Source organism: Mauremys mutica, chromosome 1 (genome assembly GCF_020497125.1).
Source record: "Mauremys mutica isolate MM-2020 ecotype Southern chromosome 1, ASM2049712v1, whole genome shotgun sequence".
NCBI classification, from domain to species: domain Eukaryota; kingdom Metazoa; phylum Chordata; order Testudines; family Geoemydidae; genus Mauremys; species Mauremys mutica.
Window position 1 is genome coordinate 259,079,260 of NC_059072.1, and position 27,222 is coordinate 259,106,481.

General features: G+C 39.4%; 1 protein-coding gene and 1 long non-coding RNA gene across 2 annotated transcripts in view; both read left to right on the plus strand.

Moving 5' to 3' along the window:
- NALF1 (NALCN channel auxiliary factor 1) overlaps positions 1–27,222 on the plus strand; it is an 802,045-nt gene that overhangs the window by 389,897 nt on the left and 384,926 nt on the right. The gene's annotated exons all lie outside the window — the stretch shown is intronic.
- Positions 23,773–26,351, plus strand: LOC123365401. Its single transcript, XR_006577569.1, has 3 exons — positions 23,773–23,880; positions 23,991–24,103; positions 26,223–26,351. It is a non-coding gene; the product is annotated as an uncharacterized LOC123365401 (long non-coding RNA).

Sequence of the window (27,222 nt, forward strand, 5' to 3'; positions counted from 1 at the left end):
GAAGAGAGCAACAGTATCGTAACTCTCAACTTTAAAATTCATACTACACTTGCAGGAATACTGGTTATTCAGTTGGTTCTTGCTCAGTTCTTATAGTTTTGAAAGCTTTAGGAGACTGGATCTAAACAAGAAGTTAGTTACCTGGAGAATGTTAGCTTGTACAGTTGAGTGATTATTGGTTTATGCACACATGAAGACTCAAGGCCAGCATATCGAAAGAGTTCAACACCCGGCTTCCATTCAGTCCCCTAAATAAGAATCCAGATTGCTTGAGCACTGGTGATAATCTGGTCATTTTATTGAAATGCCTAACTGGAAACTAAACTCTTTTGAAACTTGAGATCTTAGATCTATTTTTTCCAACAAAAAGGTATATTTTTTCATCCTTGGTTCATACCAGTAATATCAAAAAAATTGCAAACAGAGTTTTCTAAATTTTATTTGAAAAATGCCTTGAGATGAAAACTGGGGTAGAAAGCTTTAGTCTAAAAACGAGAATTTTTCAGGAAGTAATGAGCAAGTAAAAACAGGGTCAGGAGCAAATGTCTTTGAAAACAAATGAATAAAACAAACCCAAAGTTTCTAGAGCAAGCTGGCTTTGTAAAATTATGTTTCAAAAAGTGAAAACTAGAAGACTTTCGAAAATATAAAAATCCTCTCATTTTCCAAACTCATTTGACAAGTATGTACTACCAAATTAACCTCAATTTTTTCCAAAATATTCTCCTCTGCCTAGATATCAAATGTCAGCAGATGTCTGCCTAGACAGAAAGAGGAGGTCTTATCTTGTGAGGAAGTCATAATTAGCAGGACATCAAAATTGCCATTTTCTAAGCCTAATCAGTGCCTTACCATATATCTAGAGAAAACAGAATATTAACTATGGGGCTGTTTGCACAACTCAATGAAACATAAATTAATGCTTATTTGTTTGTTTAAATTGTTTTAATTCAATGTTGCTGACATGATTTTTGTATTACGTCCAATACATTGCAATAGCTGCAAGATCCTACATTCTTTTCCAGGTCTTGTTCCTGGGAGGAAGTCCCACTTCTTGAGAGGAAGCCACAGGAAAGCCAGCTGGCATTTTCCCTGGGGGAGACTAGCCAAAACAACAAAAAAAGAAAAACAAATAATTTTGACTGCAAAGTGAGATATTACATTAATGCTGTAGTAGAGTGAGGCTGCTTGAACTTGCAGCTAAAACAGTCTTGACCCACTAGGATTGCATATAGAAAAAAACATATGAGAATATAAAATAGAGATAAGTGGGCATTTATGGATTTTGGCTGCGATTAAAAACAAATCAAAATAGTTGTTGGAGCCACTTCCTCATTACTTATTGTTGTAGACCTCAATTACACAGGTGCTCCCTATTCAGAAAAACACTTGAGTATGTGCTTAAGTCTCATTGACTTCTGTGGGATGCGAACATCTGCTTAAAGTTACACATGTACTTAATTGCTTTGCTGAACAAGCATGGTCTTGAGCATGTGTTTAAATGCTTGGCTGAAATGGGGCTAGAGGATATGTTGAGAAGCCCTTCAGTAAATGCATGCCTATGGAAAGCCACAAAACACATTCTTGTATCCTTCAGCTGTCCTGCTGACTTGAGTAGAACCTTTTGTGAAATACGCGCATTTTATAAGGTGAACAGTTTATACCTCGGATTATGACATTTGATTACCTTTATATTTAACTTTCATTAATGCAATGATGACATGTGGGTTTTTACAATCAGAAATGTTGGTGACTGTGTGAGGTGTAAGCAAAGACAGAGACAAAAAAGCCTACCTTTTTCAAGACACCTTGCATATCTTACCGTCTCATCTCATTTAACACCTTTAGAAACCTAAATATCTTATTAAACCTACACATTTGATAAATGAGTGTCCAAATGTGTGCAACTGTGGGTGCAAGTAATTGTGCCTATATTTTCTCCAGCATTTAATTATGGGAATATCATTGTGTTGTGATTTTTAATATTACTATTTTAAAATGGTAAGATTGGAGGTTACATCAAAGCCATCTAAAAATAAGTTAAAGTGCGGGTCATTTGAATTTTAGCCCATGACTGGAAACTCACTTGATTTCCACAGGGAGGAGAGCACAGTACCAGCAGTCATAAGGAAGAAGGTTTCCTTTTAAAGCCAATTGGCTGCACTGCTGTGTTGCCTATGAAGTTACTCCATCATGTGTCAGTGATTGTGTCAGTGTTCTCCATAATCATGTTCAGATGAATTTGTATAATATAACTTGTGCTTCTCATACTGTGTATTGACTCCTGTGCCAAACCTAGGGCAAAATCTTCAAAAAGAATTCCACCCAGAGCTGTTGCTAGACTTAAAAATGTGCCTTCTCGGTTCAAGATCACTTGTTCTGGTTGGCTAATACTTGCTCCCTAGTTCCCCCTAACTTGAACATGCAGGACAGTGAGTAACTCTTTACTAGAACTAATGCTATCTGAAGTACATTTTTAGAAGATTATAACTTCCAAAAGACATTGGAGTATCTCACATAATGTGTTTTGGTTTTGTTTTATTTTTCCAAAAACCTCGATTACACATAGGACAAAGATGGTGTAAAAGCAGTGCTGGACACTTTGAGTTATAAAAGACTAGGTTCTAAAAGAAAAATGTAGGAACAATGTGATGCATTTGGAGGTATAGTCTGTGTATGTCAGTGGAGTGAAACAGTGTGACAAATTCAGGATATGTGTGATATGTTCATGAGGCTTTAGATTTCCCTGTAGCTGTGACATAGCAAAGGGCATATGGCTCTGGATGGCATGTTGTAGTTTTCCCTCACATATGACAATCAGCAATGATGAATAGATTGCTGATGAGAGGGTTAAAAGTGCAGTTTCTTCTATCTTGTATAAGATATTTGGGACCTCTTCTACCAACTGCCAAACTAACACTGTGGGGGTCTTAGAAAAAATCTGTCTTCTAGAAAGTATCCGATAATTGTTTTGTTGAACTGGAATTTTAGCCCAAAATCTTCAAACTTTGCTGCATGAAGCAAGATACCTAAAACCAGATATGGACACATCACTAAACATATCCTGTCTTTCAGAGATGCTGAGCCATCCAACATTGCTTTCAGTATTCCTAGTGGGGAAAAAATCTTAAATGTTTTATATTCAATTTCATCAAGAGCAAAACAATAGAGTGACAAAGTTTACAGTCTTATATTAATTTGATATCACCCAACAAACATAATACATTTATAATTAAAATTACAAAATAAACTTGACAAAGCTTTATTGTTAGCATCATAATTTGGTACAATTTTTAAACCTTTCCTCGGTGGGGCTGCTTGCAGTCTTACTGCTGATCATGTGTGCTGAAGTGCCGTGATGGATCACGACCACAGAGCTCTGCATGTTACAAGATAGAGCCCTTTCACAGAACAGCATGAGAGAATGTCTGCTTGCTCTTGTGAAAGTGCCAGTCTTGCAAGTCATTGGGTGCAGGCCCAAACAGATTGCACTGATGGGCCCTTAATAGAGAAATGCAGAGAAAGGTAAATCTGTTTCCCAAAGGATTCTAAATTTCAAAATTTGGTTTCATTCCAATTAGGAACAAACCCCAAGTATACTGAAATTCTTTGTGAAACGGAAGACCTCAGGCTTGTGACTATAGGGCAGACCACTTGGCTAGTTCACATTCCACCAAGGATTGTGAACCCTGGAAGACCTGGAATCCATAACTCAGTCTGCCTGGCTGAATTCCCCAAAATCGTTGATCCTGCAATCCCTGGGTTCCGTAGCTCTGGGGCAAACTGCATGCTAGATTGTTCCAGAGTTGCAGGCCCACCAGATGGCTGCTAAGGAGTGGGAGCAGACGAGCTAGCAGGAAACTAGGCAGGTTTCCACCTGGGTTCTGGAGGAACTTTGTCAAAATTAAACAGTTACTGTGGAATGTTTCAATTTTGGCATCAGTAAATTCTGAAAACTGTCTTCTTGGAGTTGTTCCTACCGACTCTAGTCTTTGGTCCCCAAATTCACTAATGCTAGTACTCAATGATGAAAAAAACTTATCAAATCATGGTCTTTACTTTACCATAGAAAATAATGTAGTTAATGGAAGGCTCTAAAGCAGGATGAACAGGGCCGGCTCCAGCTTTTCTGCCGCCTGAAACGGCAAAAAAAAAAAAAAAGAGCGAGGGCACTTCGGCGGCAGCTCAATCGTGCCACTTCTTCTGCGGCAGTTCGACGGCTGGTCCTCACTCTCTTCCTCTTTGGCGGCAATTCAGCGGCAGCGCAAAGAGGAAGAGAGGGAATGAGGGACCCGCCGCTGAATTCCCGCTGAAGACCTGGATGTGCTGCCCCGATACCGGACGGACTGCTGCTCCTTTGAATTGGCCAACCCAAGCACCTGCTTACTACGCTGGTGCATGGAGCCGGCCCTGAGGATGAAAGTGCTGCAGGGAAGATTAAAAAGTATTGCCTTCTTCTACCACTTTTGTAAGCTTTTGCTGTCTGGTAAAGAACTATAAAACAGTTTGGCATCTAATACTCAGTGGAATGACCTTGCTTGGGCAACTGGTGAAAATCTAATGCCATGGTGTTACTGTGCAATTATTTCTATCAATAATGATGATGCTAAATATTTCCAACAATTTTCAAAACACATTGAACAAATTGACATAAAAATTAGAGATCTATTCATGTTATATTTCTCTTTGCTTCATATCCCCTATCCCTTTGCCTGACAAAAAGAAGGTAGGGGAAACTTGGAAGAAAGCCACTTATTCCAATAGAATTGTGCCCTGATTTGAAACAATCTTCTTGAAATGATTCTGAGGTACAACATGAATGCAACTGCTAAATGCCATAATAATGATTTTTTTATCATATGAAAAAGCTTCTTATTTATCTATTAGATCATGCTCTAAAATTAGATGGATGACTTCAGTTGTGATGTTTTGCCATTTTTCAAAACATATTTTCTGGCATAATTCTTGATTTCAAAATGATCATGACTAACCCTTTGCAAAGAATGATAAGGACTACAGCAGTCACTGTCAAAACATCAGCTTTCCCCCACAATGGTATCTGAGATATCAGTTTTCCCTTTATTTACAACTGGAAACACTTGAGCTGTCTAAGGCACCAGAGGGGTAACTGTGGATAAATGTTGACTATTAAAGATTGTGTACAGGAGAGAATCTGCAATCTCCAGCATGCAGAGCTTTTCCATTAGCACAGTTGTCGTTGAGAGGATACAGGTGCAAGTCCTACCTGTGTTTCTTTGTTGACTTCCATGTTGTGTGCCTATTTATTTTATCAGATGTGTGCATTTCTACAGCCCCTTCTGCCAAGGGCTTGGTCTGGACACTACACAAAAGTGTCTTGACTCAAGGAAGAGTTGTGTTTTTTTATAGATGATAGGGGAAAAAATCCTGTGTATATATAGTGACACTAACAAGGCTCCAAGTTAATCTTACTACTGTCTCACTAGCATTTTGTTGCATTCCGTCCTATTTCCTTCATCTGTATATTGTCCACTTAGGAATTGATGCCGCAAAAACTTAAGCAAGTGTGTAACTTTACTGGTGAGAGTGGTCCCACAGAAGTCAATAGTGAGTAAAATTAAGCATTTAATTTTTCTCTGTGTGTAAGATTGATGCTTTAAATTGTAAGTTCTTTGGGGGCAAAGACCTGTTCCTCTCATTTGTCTTATTTATACTTCAGCACATTTGGAGCTATATTAATAATGATAATGGGACTACTCATTTGCCTGAAGACCAGCATTCTAATCCCATCTGAATATTTTCTGTGAATTCATATATTAATGCCTGTGTCTGTTTGTGTTTGTTTTATGAGGTGTGTGGAGCCCTCTGCTGGTGCCTGGTTGCATTCAGAATATACACTGTGTTTTTATTTTGTGTCAAACAGTGCCTTGCTAGATTGAGGTTGTCACATGTGTATTTGTTTGACTGCATATTGTACTGCATAGTTTGCTCATTGTTTTCTAGCTGTGTAAACGTTTTCCATGAAACCATGGAGCACAGAACTTAAAAACAGTTGCTATAATAGCATTCAGTATAGTCCTGAGCGAGGCGTTTGTAGCTTTACAATTGACAGTTCTGGGAAAGTGGTTTATTTGATTTCCATAACCACCAGGGATTCCTGGACTGCCTGGCTGTTCTGGAGATTTTGATTTGATAGAAGCTATTTTGCTTTCTTCCCTATAAGTGTCCTTAAATGAAAAGAATATTTGATTAGTATTCAGGAATTCCTCCAGAAAAGGGAGAGGAGGGGAGGAGGAAGGAAGGATTAAGGTGCTAACTTTCATAAGATGCTGAAAATAATAAGTGAATGAGAACTGTTAAATGAGGAGAGAAGAGAAATATGATTATGCAGCATCAGAAACTGCAGTCACCTCTGCAGAATAGAGAATAGAAGCAGTACAAGCAGCCAGCATTTCCTCTTTGAAATCACTGAAGAGAGTCTCCCTTATGCAGGCATAAAGATTTTCCCCTGTTTAGTTTTTGACAGTGAATAGTTAATTACAGTGCATTTGCATAGCTATTGGGGGGACATAAATCTTACATTTCCTTTTTTATTTATTAAAAGGAGATGCCAGGTCTCTGTGTGATTCATTTAATATTCTTAATAATAATGTCTAATTAAGAAATCCATTAGAAGTCTATAATGCTAATTAAACAGAGGGAGATCCTAATGGAGTGCTATTGGAATTGTTTTGCAAAATGAATGCTACAGACTTTTAGGATTTCCTAATAGACATTTCTGCTGTCTACAACAGTCGAATTCAAATCACACTGAAATCCATAGGCTTATTCTTCTCACTTGGCTTACACTATGCTAACTGTGGAGTGCAAATACAATGTTTCCATTAACATTACCTGCAAATTGCTGACAGTGGTTTGAATGTTTTAAGATGCTTATTCTATTCAATCAAAACAATAATTCTGAGTGTGAAGAGCTTGCTCTAGGTGTTTTCCCCATCAATACTGAGCGTCATAGCAAATACAGACTAACATTTCTAAAATAAGTCAGAGTGTTAGCATTGAAGACATATTGTGGGATGTGGTGACAGGTGGAACTTGTTGAAGGATTTCCCCCATTAATTTACAATATCAGCCTAGTTTGTTAGGTTTCCTTACCATCTACTGCAAACTATCAAGAAAAGGAAATTTTCCTTTGCTTTAGAAAAGAGTCCACCATACAACCTCATAAGAGACACCAAAGGAAAACTCTACACAGCCAATAATTAGAGGGTTATCGTTTGTTCTGTTTGCTTTTGTCTATAAGAGGGTAGCCATAATCACAGTTATTTCTTTGAAACAAGTATCTGAACAATAATCCCCAAATCCCTTGCTGACTGATAACATTTAAGAATTTGGGACTAGAAAATAATAAATGAATGAGCTGTTAATAATAATAAGATGGTGACTGTTAGGCAAAGCTCAATGTAAGCAGTATTATGGATTTGGTACAGCCCTGCAGAGAGCACTGGGAGGCATTCTGCATCACAGAGATAGAATTCTCTCTACCCCCAAGGGAAAATGAATGTGTAGCCACTATTTGGTGTGGCATATTCCACTTGCAAGCTGATCCCACCTTATAGGCCTGCCTACAAGAGGGTGGCATGACCATAGCCCCCCACAACAATTTCTCATCTCCTTTGGGAACTGTGAAGTCCCCAGGAATAGCAATTCTATGTTGTTTACCTTAGGGAAGCAGAGAGAGGCTCTTAGCTTCTTTTTCCCACACTCCCACTAGTTGTAAAGGGGAGCGAGAGAAGGAACTGCTGAGGGCCATCTGTCCCCCCCAGTTCCCCACACAATGGAGAAGAGAACTGAAGTAGCTAAGAATTGCTCGACGCTGTATGCTTTCTTTGACTGGCTCTTTTCTACCCGAGTTACCTTGTCTATTGGAATAGCTCACAATCTGATGTAGATTTTGCATGAATAGTTTACTGTATCTGCATGTACAGCAGGTAACATTCTAAGACGTTAGCTAATTAAAGCACGTGCAAGTGTAGACGTTTAATCAACAGTTCCATGTTAAAATACTCATCCATGGTTTTTATTTGAAATAGCAAACAATCACAAATGTCTAGAGTTGCTTTCCTCAGGGAGGACTATAACTAAGCGAATTCAACCAATTCGGAGCATCCAAAAATAGGTCTCAATATCTTTTTTTTTCCCCCAGGAGAGTTGTTTGTTTTTCTTTTCCCATGCTCACATAAGCTGAAAATGACTCAGCCAATTTTGCTGAAACCTTTTAAACAAAAGACCTTTTGGTTGGTGACCAAACATGGACATGTCCTGCCCCAGTTCCCTTTCCAAGTGTAAGAGGGGGAGAGAGAGTTATGGGTGAGTGAACAGAAGGGTTTGGAATGGAACTGTCTTTTCAATCTTCCATTTGTGAACTCTTTGAGCTAAGTGGTACCTTATGAGAGCATCAAGGGACAGAGTGAATAAGGAACTATCCCTACCTATAGGGAACCAAGGTCAGGCTAAATTAGGATGGCTAGCACTCAGCCTTCCCAAAGGAGCAGGATGAAGTGGAAGTGGAGGCAGTTCTACTACCCCCTTACACACTTCCCATCTGCCATAGCTGATCTGGTGTGGGGCAAGCACGTGCTGCACTTGTTAAAAGGTAGTGCAGAACTCTCACTTAGGCTTATGTTCTCCCTCTTCCTCAGAGGAATTCTGTGTGTTCCTTAGGGAATCTTCATCCCTTTCCAACACAGCCAGTGATTTAAAGTCATAATCTGACCATCTAGTAAAGGGAAATACAAACAGTTTTTAGTCCATATCCTATTTATACTGAAACTATTAGCAGAACGTATGAACAATTAATCTATTTTAGGCACGGACACAAGGAGATCATCTAAGGGACCTGTAAAAGGTTTTTGAACCATAGATTTTACACTCTTCCTTCTTATCATAATCTAAGCCCCTGTGCTCTCATATAATTCTCCTGGGCTGACAAAATATTTATTGGTTAGTTGGAACCCTGTGTTGTATTTTGGACTCATTTTTTAAAACCTTAAGGAACTTTTTATATGGATCTTTATTGCAGATTGTCTATGGTTGTATTGTAAATGAAACTTCTTTTAAATGATAGCCTGTCAGGCAAGGACATATCTATTTCAACAGCAGCTCTACTGTGCTCACAGATTTTGGATTTGGACCTCCTGCTTTCTTACTGTCTCTTTCACTGAATTTCATGCTCTCTCTTGCAACTGAGACAGAAAGCTTGCCCTTGATTTCACCAAAGCTTTTAGCATTACTTTCATCAGTTTTAAATTAGAACTTTTAGTAGTGTTCCAATGGCTAAAATGTAGATCTAGGTAAAAATACGACTTCTGGTTTCTATGGGGGAACAGAGGGTTTTCAAACCTTTCTGACCTTATTTTGGGGTCGTAAAATGTGTTTGAATTTCCAATTTATTTAATTTAGAACCATGTGGGGTTTTTTTCATAGAGGAATTCATATACATAACCAGTCTGTTCAAATAATCCAATTTTCAGTTTAGTGGCCAAAACCAAAAATATAATAAAGTTTTGTGTCAACCCAAAATGAAAATGCTTATTTTTTTCCCTGCAAAATGAAAATTACACCCACACATCCAAAAAGGGGGTCCAAGTGAAACAGTTATTTTCATTTTCAAGGTTCTAACCTTTTAAAAAAAATAAAATTGAAACACAATGTCAAAACAAAACCTTTTAACTTCTTTGGTTTTTTTTCCAGCCACAACAATTATCAAATTTGACACACATTTGCAAAATATTTTGGTCAACCCAAATAATTTTTCAGCAACGAATGTTTTGTCTAAAACATTGCCAAGCTCTAGCTATAACCTTGTTTTTTCTACCTAAATAGAAAACTGCTCTTTGAATTAATGACAAATGAACCCCACCCCATCACAACACATACTAAACTGAATCATAGTCAACACGTTTTTCCTCTCTGATATATATTCAGTCTTCTCTCTGCTTTTTTCCTCTCCTCCATCTGATTCTATTTTCTTTTTTTCTCAGTCACCACTCTTTATCCCCCAATTCCCCTTTCACACTCCCCTTACACTCCTAAGGGGAGTGTAAACTCAACAGTGTTAGTTGAACTTTTGAAACCATCATATTCAAGCTGGTTCAGTATTAGATAAAACCATTTTTGGGGTCTAATTACTGGGGTCTAAATGACACAGTGAAAATAAAACATGAGGCCACCTTGTGCTTGAAGTGTGTGCTGTTTTACAGACTATGCCAAATCATATCCTATATAGTTAAAAACCACAGCAGGGCCAGTATTTCACACGTGTCATAACAGGGGGTTGTTATCCTCTTCCCCTACAGAATTTGTAAGGCACTTGACCTTAAACACAAAGGTTGCAGGAGTTCAGAGCACTCACAGGGATATCATGTATGTAGACAAACCTGCATATCAGATGGGGACTGGAGAAGGGTGGGAGAGGAGATGAGGATACTTAAAGAATGGCTTCCTTGATCCCCACACATGGAAGCTCACCTGAACCCACTGCATATCAGAATATACTAGACTAGGATTTACTGTTCCAGTGGGCGGTGTGAAATTTGGTTTCTGAATATACCCCATTACATATACTTGTGAATTTCAATATTTTTTCCTCATTTTGGAGTAAAATTACTAGAGCTGCTTGTGCACTTTTTGACAGTGTTTTTCATCAGAAAATGCTGATTAATCCAAAGCAAAATGTGTACTGGGAGTGGGTTGGTTTTGACAAGTTTCTTGACTTGAAAAAAATTTGGTAAAAAAAAAATTGAAATTCTGGAAATGTTTCATTTTAAAAAAGGGCAGAATAAAAAAAATTCCAGTTTTCAGCTTTGAAATACCTTTTTGATTAGAAATGTAAGTTTATTATATTAAAAAACAAAAAAACAAAAACAAAAAACCCTGCAGAATGCTTTGATTTCATTATCAACACAAAAACGTGGTGATTGATCAATACCAATTTTTTTTCCACTTCTTGAACATTTTGAAGATTTCAACTTTTTGTTACCAGGTGTGGGTGTTGTTGAGGGCTGGGGAGATTGAAATCTTTAAAATTTTCATTGGATGAGAAAATCATTTCCCATCCTGCTCTAAAACTTACTCCCAATTACACCGAGGCAAATTAGGAAAACTGCCACCATAAAGTTTAGTAAAGGCTGAATCCAAAGCCCAATTATAGTAATTGGAGTCTGTGTACTTACTTCAGTGGACTTTGGTTCTGGTCCTTAGTGATATCCTTAGTCTTTTGAGTCTGATCCTGCATTGCTTAATATCTTTATTAGGTGCAAGTGTTTGCAGGATTGGACCCTAATTCAAACTATTATATACAGTCAGCATGAGATCTCTAAGTTTTGCACCCCTATCATATCGAGTGATGACACTCTCAACTAATGAAATATAAGATAAAAGCAAGACATCACTTAAACAGCTCTCATTGGCCAATACACTACCTAGAATAGGGGTCGGCAACCTCTGGCACGTGGCTCGCCAGGGCCAGGCCAGTTTGTTTACCTGCCACAATGGCAGGTTCAGCCGATCGCGGCTCCCACTGGCCACGGTTCGCCGTCCCAGGCCCATGGGAGTGGCGGGAAGCCGCGCCCAGCATGTCCCTCGGCCCGTGCCACTTCCTGCAGCCCCCATTGGCCTGGGACAGCGAACCATGGCCAGTGGGAGCCACAATCGGCCAAACCTGCGACGCGGCAGGTAAACAAACCGGTCCGGCCCCGCCAGGGTGCTTACCCTGGCAAGCCACGTGCCAGAGGTTGCCGACCCCTGACCTAGAAAAATGGTGAGTGCTTCACCTCTTTGTGGGTGTAAGGTAAGGTACATGTTGACTTTAACCATTGGAAAATAATTAATGCAGAAATGACCACCATCTTCAGATACTAGATACCCTCTCATCTTTAAATGACCCGTATTTTCAGTGCAAATGTATCTTTGTTTTCAGCAGAAATGTATAAGGGAGGTTGTATTAGTACTAAGAAGTACATCTCCATTATGTTTGGTATTCTGGTTCATTTTTTTTCCTAAGCAATTGTGTAGTGTTGCTTTGCACTGTTAAACAGATGCCACATTCCTCTCCAATAATTCCTTCATTTCAGTTGTGACTAACTGAAAAGCCCCTGTCATGATAGTATGTTCCTATATCCATTCCAAACCTGATGCAGCTATTCAAAACTAGAAGCAGCAAAGAATCCTGTGGCACCTTATAGACTAACAGACGTTTTGCAGCATGAGCTTTCGTGGGTGAATACCCACTTCTTCGGATGCAAGAAGTGGGTATTCACCCACAAAAGCTCATGCTGCAAAACGTCTGTTAGTCTATAAGGTGCCACAGGATTCTTTGCTGCTTCTACAGAACCAGACTAACACGGCTACCCCTCTGATACTATTCAAAACTGTAGATACGGGGCCAGCTGCTGCTACCTTTATTCACATTTTGTAGTACCCCATTCCACAAGTAGCTCATTGGTTTCAATGGGAGTAGCAGCAGAGTAAGGTGTTACCCAATGTGTGATTAAGGGTGGATGGCCCTAGCCCTATTCCTGCCACCCTTCCTCACACTTAGTGCCTTACGTTGGGAGTAATCCCATGTATGTAAATGAGGCTGCACCCAGAGCAAGATATTATTCAACTTGAATAAAGTGGAAAAATCTGACTCAGCTATCTTACATTTTTATGGCATGTTTCATCTTGAAGAATTCCAGAATACTTCACATAACCCTGTGTTTTTCTCTCTCTCTCTCTCTCTCCTCCTGCCCTCCTACCTACCCTACCCCATTACAAAGATATATTATTACTGTAAAGCTCTTGAATGACCATATAATAGACCAAAAATATTGGTTGCCTAAATGAACTTCTCTTACTAAAGTAGGAATAAATCTTTACTGGAGACCTTACAGATGAAACAACTTGTATTGTGTGTGTGTGCACATTACACACACACACACACACATGTTCTTTCACATATTAGAGGAAGAGAAAGGGAATGCATGATGGTGTGGTATAAAGATATGACCATTATGATTTTGTGATGGTTACCTCACTCACGAATTCCAGAGCCATGACTGATGTAGCCATCCCAAGTCATGTTTATAAAATCATAGTTACACCATACCAATCATGTGTTCTCTATGTGCCATTTATGTCATAGAACATTCATTTTTTAAATTCTTGTGAATTTAAAAAAATGGTGGTTTTGTATCTCTATCTTAGTAGAACAAGGTGCCTTAGTTATTATATGAAAAATTGTGAACTCAATTGTACAGGTGAGCAATTGCTCATTTGAGTAGTTCCACTGAAGGCCAGACTATGACTCATAGTCAAATTGCTGAGTAACTGCTCAGTAATGTGAATTTAAGGATCATCGTCTGACTTTAAGTCCAACTGTACATGTTCAGAAACGCATGTTCCCTCTGAAATGAGCCACATATAGACTATCATTTGTTGTTGTATGGAAGCTTTTATTGGCATTTGTTCAGGATGACCAGTTTAGTTCAGTCATGACTATAACCATTTTGAGCACCCTAACCCTATGCACACATTCACCCAGAACAATAGAATTGAATAATTCTAATGCTTGCTTTTCTTTCTGCCACTGGCATGCTTTATACTGTTTGCATAGATGTTGTTTCCTTTCTCTATAGTCATATCCTCTCCAACTGCTAAATAGGAGGAGTTATAGAATTTTACGTTACAATTTACTATTGATAGTGATTACATGTCTTGATAATTCTAGTGGTTTATAATGGTTAGGTGATAATTTAGAGAAGATAGTACAAAACAGGAATAAAATAGACTTTTTAAATTCTGACTGGCACTCTTTGCCAATGAGATGGATGATGGGAAATTAAAATTCTCTCTTGTGTAAGAGTAGATTATAAATAATGCGCTAGAGAAGCTTATATAGGTTGCTAAAGTTCATCAGACCAATGTAATCATTGGAATGTGGTAGTGCATCATGTTTTTCAAATTTGTTAGTGGCAACCAATAATCGTGTATCCACAAATGTTCATGTACAGACTTGTGTAAGTTAATTATATGTAATATAGCTCTGAAATGTTTCTCTGAATAGGACTTTTGCCTGTTTCCGCTTATCCTTGCCAAATTTTCCAGTTCTGTAGCAAACATGCAGGTCAAAGACCAATGTCTAAAAATAACTGAAGGGTGTAAACCAAGAAAGAAGATGAATTTTTAAAATGGCCCAAAAAAGGGATTGAATGAGCTGAATCCTATTAAAGAAAATCTATACCTAATATCAGGAAGTATCTCCAACGTTGCGATCTATTACAATGTGGGATAGAGTCTCAAAAGAAATGCTGGAATGTTTGAGAGATTTAAATCATATTAGACAAAGAACTGGAAGATATCCAGAACAATCCTTTGTTGGCAAGACAATGGACTAGCAGACCTAATAGACGTTTCCATCTTTATTTCCTTGACTGCATTCGGTTCTCTCTTGTTTGCTTGCCACATAACTCACATTTGGAAAGAATGTTACTGAGGAACAGACTTACTTTTGTAAATATGAAAGCTTGGCTTCATGAGATTACAGAAGAGTCTGTGGAAAGACCATGAATTTTTAACTGTATGTTTTCTCCATCCACCGGCTCCCCATCCCCAAAATACAGGGTACTGATTCAAATGATTACAATAGAACAGTGAATGGGAGTGGATTGTTGTATCTATGGTGCATCCATGGTTGTAGTTGGGGAACTTCTTTTAAGCAGTCCTGGGTAGTCTTTTGAGTACTAAGAATATTCAATATATAGTCCTGGAGTTCACCTGCTGCCTGATCATGTTCCTTTTATGTATCACTCACATTTTATATTTAGGATTTCAAAGAATTCTTTGGATTAAACACTTTTCATTGTCCTACCCCTCCTCCTATCCTGAAATAATCCCTCCCAAACAGTGCAATATTTCTTTGCTTCTTGGGAGTTAGATAAAGTCATGTTGAATACATTTACACACAATGAATAATGGTGATAAGTACAATAGGTAGGTAATGAAATCCCCTGGAGGGTGAATGCTAATGCAATGGAGGAAAACAAGGTTCTCCACTTCATAAAAATAGAAATAAACACTTGGAAACGTTTCTGTGAGCCATGCATATACACTATTGCTGATGTACACTATTGCTTAATCTGTTTGAATAATTTACAGGGATGTTTTACTTATCAAACTGTAATTTAGAAATAGTTTCTGGACTTTGGACTTCTACAAGAATGGTAGGCATAAATGTGCATGTAGCTTGTTTTGTCTCATACAGAGACAGAACTTTTTTTCTCATCCCAGTTATTTTACAGAGCCAATAATAGTTCTGCTTGGACTGCAGCACAGTGTGTCAGACACAGCCTAGGTGCTCAGCATTGATTGCAATGGGGTATCTTTGTCCTACTTGTTCCTTCCCTGTTTGCAGCCTGGTTTATTTAAATTGAGTAGCAATGACAATTCTGTAGCTGCAACTCAGGAAGTAATTCACTTTCAGAAATTAAATAGCATGGAAAAAACCCTTATTGTACTGGGTCATATTATTCAAAGTTCTTTTCAGGCTGTTCAGGGATACTTTGTCTTGGGGGCACATAGGGCATCCCAGTTCACATATTAAAGAAAGCAAGGGTAGGAATTATTCAACCACTCCTAAAAGTGCTCTTTAGAGTAATTCACCAGTTATCACACTGTATTGCGTTGATAACCAAAGGGGAAACAGTGATAAAAAGTTGCAAAACTTACAATATTTTGCTCTCTGTCTATGCAGTCCTTTGTCCCTCTACTTAATGGACCACAGTTTATAGTCTCTGCTCAGGCACATCTCCCATTAAAGTCACTTTGGAGCTTATCAACAAAGCTACTGATCTGGCCAAAGGGATCGCTACAGAATGAAGTGAAGTGCTCCCTCTGTCCAGGGGCTAATTATATTGCTTCTATTTCCTGCCACCCCTGGAATGAGTGGGTGAACTGAAACTTAAACTTGCCCTCTCCCATGAAAGCAGGAAGAATGGTTGAGGTGCTAACATGAGACTTAGATGACCTGGGTTCAGTTCCCTGCTCCACCACAGGCTTCCTGGGTGACCTTTAGTCCAGTTAGTCACTCTCTGCCTCAGTTCCCCAACTGGGGATAGTATTACTTCCCTACCCTACAGAAGTGGTGTGAGGATAAATGCATTTTTTAAAATGAGGTACCCTATGAATTTTTAACTGTATGTTAATGTCATAGTTGAGATACTATGGTAATGAAAGTGTAATGGGTTTGACAAAGTCCATACTCAGCATAGCCATAAAGGGGAGGAGAGACTCTCCTGTCTATAGTCAAGCAGCTTAATTACACCCCCCACACAGCTGCCAGAGCTGCCAATCTTGGGGGCAGGAACCCACAGCTGCAACCAATACAGAAAACAAGGCCCCCTGTAAAGGGGAGAGTACAGAAAAGGAAGGGGAGGCAGAAAGGCCTGGAGTAGCAAAGGGGAGACAGCCCTGCACCAGGCTGCCTCCAAGAAAACAGCCAAGAGACTGAAGAAGATTACAAGTCCTAAAATTGAAGGGTAAATAGATGTAATTGGAGGTGAGGGTCTAGGAACTGACCTGACTAAGAACAAACTAAGGAGGGTAAATCAGGAGAAGCAGAGACCTCTTGAAAGACCACATTAAGAGACAGTGACAACGTGGTACCATAAGTGGGGTTGCAGTTAACCATCCCTGCAGAAAAGGGAAAACAGAAAAAACAAAACAAAGCAAAATAAACTTCCTGACTTCCCCCCTCCCCTATATTTTTCAAGAGAACTATGTAGGCAAATCAGCTCCTCCAATGGCTGGCTGACTCACAAGCACAACAACAAGTGTACAAACAGGTGGCAGCACATCAGCTACAGCTGTTGTGATGGGTGGCATAACTTCTCCCAGCTGCTTCCCCTCAGAGTTCTGCCCCAAGGGAGAATTCGTCCCATGTAATTCATGAACCACTCCAACTTGGTGCTCACCAAGATGATGACAGATGATGACTTTTGGGAGGGTAGTCACAGCTTCCCATTGGCCTCTGCTCAGTGGGAAATCTGGCTCACCCCACTTCTCATTGGCAAAGCCCAGGCACTATACTTGGGGGTTGACAACACAGCAGCCCAGGACTATAAGCAAGTGAAGGCAGGCAGCCATACTGGACAGATTAGGCCTAGATGAAGAGGCCCACCACCGGCATTTGCACCACAAGCACTACCCCCATCCAAAGCATGACCAAAGGCTTCTACTGGCACTGATTAAAACCAGAGTCTCAGATAGGACCCCAGATAGACGAACTCATAGCTATGAAACTGTCCATACAGATTCTTCCACCCACTGGCAGAGGCTGGGTTTGTAGACACCCAACTCATGGAGGACTATATGACCACTCAAGCTCTTTGGGGATCCTCTACAGAGGAAATAATGGCTCCAGATAAACTGAAGAAGAAAATGTGCCAGAGATCCAAGAGTGGTGGCCCCTGTTGGGTACACCTCAAGAAAACGCGGATGACTGGCTGGTTGGTGGACAGGATAGGGTGCAGGAGGTCCATGCATAAGACTTCCCCATGACAGAAAGCCCATGCCCTTAAGTTCTTAATGACTTTTTTGTTTCAGTTTTCACCAAAAAGTTTAGTAGCCATTGGATGTCTAACAGTGAATGCCTGTGAAAATGAAGTAGGAGCAGATGCTAAAATAGAGAAAGAACAAGTTAAAAATTACTTAGACAAGTTAGATGTCTTCAAGTCACCAGGGCCTGATGAAATACATCCTAGAATACTCAAGGAGCTGACTGAGGAGATATTTGAGCCATTATCAATTATCTTTGAAAAGTCATGGAAGACAGGAGAGATTACAGAGGACTGGAAAGGGGCAAATATAGTGCCTATATATAACAAAGAAAATAAAGATAACCCGGGGAATTACAGATCAGTCATCTTATCTTCAGTACCTGGAAAGATGATGAAGCAAATAATTAAGCAATAAATTTGCAAACAACTAGAAGATAATAAGATGACAAGTAACAGTCACCATGGATTTATCAAGAACAAATCATGTCAAATAAACCTAATAGTTTTCTTTGACAGGGTAACAAGCCTTGTGGTTGGGAAAAAGTGGTAGATGTGGTACATTTTGACTTTAGTAAGTATTTTGATACTGTCTTGACCTTCTGATAAACAAACTAGGGAAATACAACCTAGATGGAGCTACTATAAGATGGGTGCATAACTGGTTGGAAAAGCATTCCCAGAGAGTAGTTATCAGTGGTTCACAGTCAAGCTGGAAAGGCATATCAAATGGGTTGCACAGGGATCAGTTCTGGGTCTGGTTCTGTTCAATATCTTCATCAATGATTTAGATAATGGCATAGAGCGTACACTTATAAAGTTTGCGAATGATACCAAGCTGGGAGGGGTTGCAAGTGCTTTGGAGGATAGGATTAAAATTCAAAATAATCTGGACAAACTGGAGAAATGGTCTGAAGTAAATGGGATAAAATTTAATAAGGACAAATGCAAAGTACTCCATTTAGGAAGGAACAATCAGTTGCACACATACAAAATGAGAAATGACTCCTAGAAAGGAGTACTGCGGAAAGGGATCTGGGGGTCATAGTGGACCACAAGCTAAATATGAGTCAACAGTGTAACGCTGTTGCAAAAAAACCTGAATACCATTCTGGGAATGTATTAGCAGGAGTGTTGTAAGCAAGACACAAAAAGTAATTCTTCTGCTGTACTCCACTCTGATTAGGCCTCAACTGGAGTATCGTATCCAGTTCTGGGATCCACATTTCAGGAAGGATGTGAACAAATTGGAGAGAGTCCAGAGAAGAGCAACAAAAATGATTAAAGGTCTAGAAAACATGGTCTATGAGGGAAGATTGAAAACATCAGAGAAGAGAAGACTGAGAGATGACTTGGTAACAGTATACAGGTACATGTCAACTAAAGGAGAAAAGAGAAAAATTGTTCTCCTTAATCTCTAAAGATAGGACAAGAAGCAATGGCCTTATATTGGAACAAGGGTTGTTTAGTTTGGACATTAGGAAAATTTTTCTAACAGGGTGGTTAAGCCCTGGAATAAATTGCTCAGGGAGGTTGTGGAATCTCTATCATTGGAGATTTTTAAGAGCAGATTAGACTCTTAGCAGGATGGTCTAGACCAGGGGTTGGCAACCTTCAGCAGGCAGTCCTTCAGGGTAATCCACTGGTGGGCCATGAGACATTTTGTTTACATTGTCCGTCCACAGGCACAGCCCCATGCAGCTCTTAGTGGCCATGGTTTGCTGTTCGCAACTCCGCCTCCTTACCCTCCTGGCCCCAGCTCTGGGGAGAGGGGACATGAACAGGGGTAAAGGGGATGCAAAGTAAAAACTTTAGGGACTTTCAGACCCCCCCCCACTATAAAAAGTGTTCCAGCATCACTGCTGCTTTGGATTTCACAAAAAGATTTTGGCAGATCCCCTTCACACAAGATTCCCTGGGGAGGATGACTTTTTCTACACTACTCAGCCTATTTCATTTTAAGGCCATGCCCTTTGGATTATATGGGGCAGTGGTCACATTCAAACATTTAATGGACCATTACTCCAACAGCATAGTCAATATGCGGTGGCCTAGTGGGAAGACGTAGTTATCTATAACAGGGATTGGGATTCACATCTGCACAAGTAGCTACTTTTCTCAAATCACTGAGGGAAGCCAGGTTAATGGCAAACCCTGCTAAATGTGCAATGGGAAAGGAAGAAGCTGGTTACCTTGGACACAGTCAGTGGAGGACAAGTCTGCCCATTGGTGGATACATTTCATGACTTACAGCAGGGATCAGCAACTTTTGGCACGCGGCCTATCAGGGAAATCCTCTAGCGGGGCAGGAGGGTTTGTTTACCTGCAGTGTCTGCAGGTTTGGCCGATCGCTCCTACTGCCCACGGAGTAGAACAGGAGTACTTGTGGCACCTTAGAGCCTAACAAATGTATTTGAGCATAAGCTTTCGTAGTGGTAATCAAAATGGTCCATTTGCAGCAGTTGACAAGAAGGTGTGATGAACAGTAGGCCAAACCGGACTGTCTCTATGTAAAAGAATAAATGGACACAAATCAGACGTCAAGAATTATAACATTCAAAAAACAGTCGGAGAACACTTCAGTCTCCCTGGCCACTCGATTACAGACCTAAAAGTCACAATATTACAACAAAAAAAACTTCAAAAACAGACTCCAACAAGAGACTGCTGAATTGGAATTAATTTGCAAAATGGACACCATCAAATTAGGCTTCAATAAAGACTAGGACTGGATGGGTCATTACACAAAGTAAAACTATTTCCCTGTGTTTATCCCGCCCCATTCCTCACACCTTCTTGTCAACTGCTGCAAATGGACCATTTTGATTACCACTACAAAAAGTTTTTTTCTCTCCTGCTGGTAATAGCTCACCTTAACTCATCACTCTCGTTACAGTGTGTATGGTAACACCCATTGTTTCATGTTCTCTGTGTGTGTGTATATATATATATATATATCTTCCTACTGTATTTTCCACTGCATGCATCCGATGAAGTGGGCTGTAGCCCACGACAACTTATGCTCAAATAAATTTCTTAGTCTCTAAGGTGCCACAAGGACTCTTTTTCTATGAAATGAGTTCACACTAGTTACTTCCTTGTGCTGGCTATAGGAGAAGCACAGACTCCATGAAATACCATGCCAAGAGACAATGATAGAGGGCCATATAAGTTAGACAGATGATGGTACTTGTCACTTTGACATTATCATCAACATTTCCGAATGGGGAAAATAGGAAGCAGCACAGATTCTGGCAAGTAAAATGCCGAAGTTTAGTCAAACAAGCCAAGAAAGCAACTTGTTAACGGTTAAAAAATTACTCTTAGTTTTTGCAAGTACATCAGAAGCAAGCAGGGGCTGCTAGACAACAAAGCTGTTCAAGGAGCACTCAAGGGAGACAAGGCCATTGTGGAGAATCTAAATGAATTCTTTGCCTCAGTCTTTGCTGCAGAGGATGTGGGAGAGATACCCATATCAGAGAGATTCTTCCTGTGTGACAAATCTGAAGTACTGTCCCCAACTGATGTATCAATAGAAGAGATTTTAACATAAACTGATTAAATTAAACAGTAGTAAGTCACCAGGGTCAAATGGTATTCATCCAATAGTTCTGAAGGAACTCAGATATGAATTTCCAGATGTGATAAAGCCCTGGAAGGCAGGTATGTTAACCTTAGATTGATAAAGGCCCTCTTTCCTGTGTGGATAAGTGTGGTCCAGGCATAGGCACTATCTTTATGAGCTAGAGCCCTGCTCCAACCCAGGCCCCACCCTCAACTCCACCCCTTCCCCCAAGCACCCCTGTGTCCCACCTCTTCCTGTCCCCACTCTGCCCCATTCCACCCCCTCCCCCAAGCGCACCCATCCTTGCTCCTCCTAGTTCCCCCAAGTGCCTCCTGCACGCTGCTAAACAGCTGATCCACAGTGGGCAAAAGGCACTGAGGGGGAGGGGATGAGCTGATCGCCGGGCTGCTGTTGGGTGGGAGGTGCTGGGGGGAGGCGGAGGCGCTGATCTGCAGGGCTGCTAGTGGGTGTTGAGCACCCACAGAGCTGGCACCTATATATCCAATCAATATAGTGTACCTGAATTTTCAAAAAGCCTTTGGCATCAAAGGCTCTTAAGCAAACTAAGTAGCCATGGGGTTGGAGGGAGGATCCTCTCATGGAAATATAAGGAGAAATAAATGGTCCATGTTTACAATGGAGAGAGGTGAATAGCAGGATCCCCCAAGGATCTGTTCTGGGACCTGCGCTGTTCAACATATTCATAAATGATCTGGAAAAGAGTGTTAACACTGAAGTGGCAAAGTTTGCAGACGATACTAAATTATTCAAGATAGTTAAGTCCAAAGCTGAATGCAAGGAGTTACAGAGGAATCTCACAAAACTGTTTGACTGAGCAACAAAATGGCAGATAAAATTCAACATTTATAAGTGCAAAGAAATGAACATTGGAAAAATAATCCCATCTATACATATACAATGATGGGTTCTAAATTAAGCCATTACCAGCAAAGAAAAAGATCTTGGAATCACTGTGGATAGTTCTTTGAAAACTTCCATGAAATGCACAGCCACAGTCAATAAAGCTAACAGTATGTTAGGAACTATTAGGAAAGGGATAGAAAATAAGAAAGAAAATATTGTAATGCCACTATATAAATACACGATGTGCCCATGCCTTGAATACCGTGTCCAGTTCTGGTCACCCTATCTCAAAAAAGAATATTAGTGGCTGTTCAATTTAGAAAAGAGATGACTGACATGGGGATATGAGAGAGGTTTATAAAAATAATGAATGGTGTAGAAAAAGTGAATAGATAAATATTACTTATCATTTACCAAAATAAAAAATGGGCGTCATCTGATTAAATTAATAGGCAACAGGTGTAATACAAATAAGAGGAAGTACTGTTTCATACAGCGCACAACTAACTTGTGGAACTCATTGTCATGGGATATTGTGATGGGCAGAATTTTAAATTGGTTAAAAAAATGGATACGTTCATGGAGGATAGGTCCATCAGTGTCTGTTATCTAAGATAGTCAGGGACACAACCCCATTCTCTGGGCAACTTTAAATCTCTATCAGAAGTCAGGAGTAGAATACACAGATGGAACACTGCAGAATTGCCCTGTTCTGTACACTCCCCCTGAAGCTCTGGTATGGGCCACTGTCAGAGACTGGATACTGAGCAAGAGTGACCATGGTCTGACCCACTGTGGCAGTTCTTATTGTCTCTTATGATGACTATCCATAAGAATAAAAATGTTGGTAATATCTGATGAGAAGGAACTGTCCAGTTCAGTGTAGTGTACATTATCTTGTGAATACTTGGTGATGTTAAAAATGTATCTCCTATTAACTTTAAAGTCATAAACCTCCTTGTAATTTAGTGAGAAATTTACCCTGACTCTTAGTAAAATAAGTTTCCTTAATAGTTCTAAGAGGACAATAAAATACTATGTCATGGAAATTCAATCTCCAGTTGTAATACAAATATTTCATTTGTAAAGGAAATAGAAATCATTCCAATTATTTCTTTTCTAAAGCTCAACTCTTTAGTAAGCACATGCTGAACACCTGTGTGAAACTTCATTAAATGTATGCAGCCTTTTTCCACAGTTAAGAAATAAAAGTGAAGTACTGATTTATCTGGGCCAGAACATTTCATATGCAAAGAAAGCTAAATTAGAATAAGCTATGTAAAGATGTAAAGTGAAACGCTGGCACCACTGAAATCAGTGGCAAAACTTCCAATGGAACCAAAATGTCATGCATGGTATCTTATATACAGTCATATTAGAAAGGGGCTAGTTAATCCTTTAAGTGAAGTGAAACGAGACATAGGGCTAGTTTTTCCCTTCTTCCCCAATGCAGAGCTCATATGGATAGAGATATGAAATGTATAAGGCAGGGACTAAATAACTCCTGATTGATTTTTTACTTCACCGTTTAAATAACTAACCCTTTTCCAATGTGGCACTCACTTTCCTCAGAAATCGCATCTTCATGTAGCTTTGCTGCTAAAGAGTTAAAACAAAGGCTGTTACCTAGTCTGTGTCATCAAAAGAACTATAGTACATATATGCAAAATGTCATGAAATTTAGACTGAACTAAAATTTTGATTACTTGCACAAAAAGAATTGCTTATACTCTTGTTAAATGCAGAATACTTTTGGATAACAAATGAATTACATATCACGAAGTTCATGATCCATGTGACACTGGAAGAACACAAGTTATGGAGAGATCCTTTTAAGACTGCCACAATAATTAGCCTATTGTCCAAAACTCAAACAAGGTATGATTTTCCTATTAATATCAGGATTCAAATCAGGGCATCACATTACACAGAATACAAACTACACAGAATTGTTAGTTGTTTACATGTTCTATTTGGTTTTTTTACAGTGATGTTCTATTTCATCACAGTGAAGCATGGCTAGATTGAGCCGTAAATTAGCAACAAGTGTTGAAAGGTTGCATAGTAAATGATACATCTAATGCCTAAAATTAGGGATAAGGTAAGGGCATTCTTAAAATGTGTCATGTTAATTTGTTTGTTTACTATATTTAAAAAATCATTTAGGAGAGCTGCAGAGTTCAGAATCTTTCCTGCTTTATTCAGAAAGCTCAAACCTCAACTCACAGAGGACCCAATCCTGCAGTCTTTACGGAAGCAAAGTTCCCATTAACTTGGGGCTTGAATATGCTGTGATACCATTGTAAATCAGCAATATTGTATCTCTACTGGAGAATCAATAGCATAGAACTAGAGACAGTATATTCAGAATGAAGCCCAAAGATGATGACTAGGACCCACAGGACCCTGGGTCTGTAGGGAATCAAATGACTTCGCGGCCTTTGGGATGGATAGCACAGAGACAAATGTAAAATAATATTGTACGTGGTTAAGCAAAAATAGCAATGCCCTGCTCTGTGTTAAAATGTGTTAAACTACAGTACATTTTTTATTATATTATAATAATTATATTCACATTTAAAGAAACCTGGATTACATGTTTTACTGATAAATCATTGTACAGATTAATGGTGTAGCTAGAGTAACATTGCATAATTTCTTCTACAATTTCAGAAATTTCCCTCTTTCAATTCTTTATAAACCCAGTTATAAATAGGATTTGATTTCCCTCAGGTTATTTTGTTTTGACCTTATTAATTAAGCATAAAACTTCATCTCTTAATGAAGCTAGTGTTGAGCTGTTGGGGCACAACAAGCATCTGAAGTGGCAGAAATATGCTCCCAACCTGCAACTTCCATGCCAAGTTTGAGGCTGAAGCAAATTTTCACAGCTGAATTATAATATTTGAAAAGCTGGATTTATGATGGAAATGCTGACATGCCCATAACTATAGCAGTGATAGTGGGTGCCTATCATTACTTTACTAAGCAGAAAAAAAGTAGACTTCCAGCACTGAGCAGATCCATATGAATGCCAAATCCCTCTTCCAGTTTTGCTTGTTCAAAATTCTCTACCAATCCAAACTGCATTAAGCTCTTCAGCAAATACCAACCTTTTTCTAAAGGAACACTAATAATAATAGTAATAAAAAAAATTAAAAAGTAATCGTTGCTGTATGGGTTAATAAGGGAACTTCAGAAGAATATGCAGACAGTTTTGTGTTGCTTGTACAAATCAGTCCTGTCCTGTTTTGAGACCTGTCAGAAAGAATCTCTGGGGAACTCAGGTTTGGGATCAATTCTGGTCTTAAGTAGGTTAGGCACCATTTCTTCTCAGTGTAATTTTATCCTGTCATTTACCAGTCAATAAAGATCTTCCAAGCAGCTTTGTTTATCCATTGGGAGTATTTTTTAAGATGGATTTTCTTAGATATACTTCATATTATTTATCCAGAATGTTCTAGGGTTTGCCCTGTCCATAAAATCCATGTACATCCTCTGAATTCTGATATCAATCATGATGACATCCTGGTGCATGACAGAGTTGCTAACTTCCTTTCAGCTAGGCTTTCCATTGTCGGCCCTTTGATTTCTGGACAAGCTCTAGCTCAACAATAAGTCCTCAATATTTTCTAAATTACATAGATATACCATTATTTAGAGGCTTCGATTCAGCTCATTTAGTATAAAGTAGGAGAGCCTGGCTTGATCTCTGTTATTTCTGGGGACTCATACTTACAAAAGCTTCCTCATGCTGTGACCAGATGTCTGAAATTACTGCAGCTGTAATACTTCAGTGAGACTGGAACTCATTTGATATCAATAACTTGTAATTACTACAGAGAGGACTTTGTGTGTGTGTGTGTGTGTGTGTGTGTACTAGGGTGACCAGACAGCAAATGTGAAAAATCAGGACGGGGTGGGGGGAATAGGAGCCTATATAAGAAAAAGACCCCAAAATCGGGACTGTCCCTATAAAATCGGGACATCTGGTCACCCAGCCTAAACTGTGTACAAAGTTCAGAAATGTAATTGGGCTTCCTATATAAATGCAAACTTCTAGTGTGAGAGCCACATTGGGAACGCACAAGGCCTGATAAGGGCTATGTTAACTTTCATATACAAAACCATAACATGTCGTTAAAAAGACAATGCACACAACAGAATTTGACTTGTACATGGTTCTTCTTTGATCAGCAAATATAAATTCTTTGTTTTAGCTGACCAGAAGGGGTGAGGAGGAGAAGAAGAAAAGAAAGAAAATTGCAGCTGACCACATCTGTGTTCTCACTCCATAATTTAATTATAGGAAGATGGTGGACGCAGGTTGTGTTTGGCTCATGGAACACACTGTGGACATCTATAGATGTACAAGTAATTCCTTTCTTTGAACATGTTACACTGCTATGCTTTTTGGAACTACAAATTCTTGTTTTTTAAGGTAAAATTATTTCATTTTTGAACACCGATGATTAAAAAAAATTCCTTAGGGATCTAACCAGCTTTACCTTAGTGGTAATACATCGTGTGAAGGAATTTTGGTACATTGTAATCTATAATTATTATGCAAAATCTTCTATATTCCCTATCTCCAAATACCTTACCCCAGCTGTGGCCACTTCACACCTTGGGTACAACCAATTTCTTCTCCCTGGCTTCCTGAAGATTACTTCAACCTTTCCAGTCCAGAACACTGTTCCATCTACCATGCCTTGGCCACGTTCACTTCTTCCACTGTGTTTCCATTCTATCCTATGTCAACTCCACCTTCTTAGCTTTGGCTTTCAAGACCTTCCACACCTCAGCTTGCTCCTGCCTTGCTTCCCTCATCTCCTTTTTTACTGTTCCATGAACTCTTTGCTCAGCCCAAATTGCTCATCTAGATGTCCCTTCATTTCCTCCTATACCTACCTCAGTTCCTTCTTTCATTGTGTCCCATCTCTGCCTGAAACTTCATTTCTGATGCCATCCATGATGCGTCTTCCCTCACATCAATTACATAAGCAGCAAAGAGTCTTGTGGCACCTTATAGACTAACAGACGTTTTGGAGCATGAGCTTTCGTGGGTGAATACTCACTTCGTCGGATTCAAGTGGGTATTCACCCACGAAAGCTCATGCTCATGCTCCAAAACGTCTGTTAGTCTATAAGGTGCCACAAGACTCTTTGCTGCTTTTACAGATCCAGACTAACACGGCTACCCCTCTGATACTTGACATC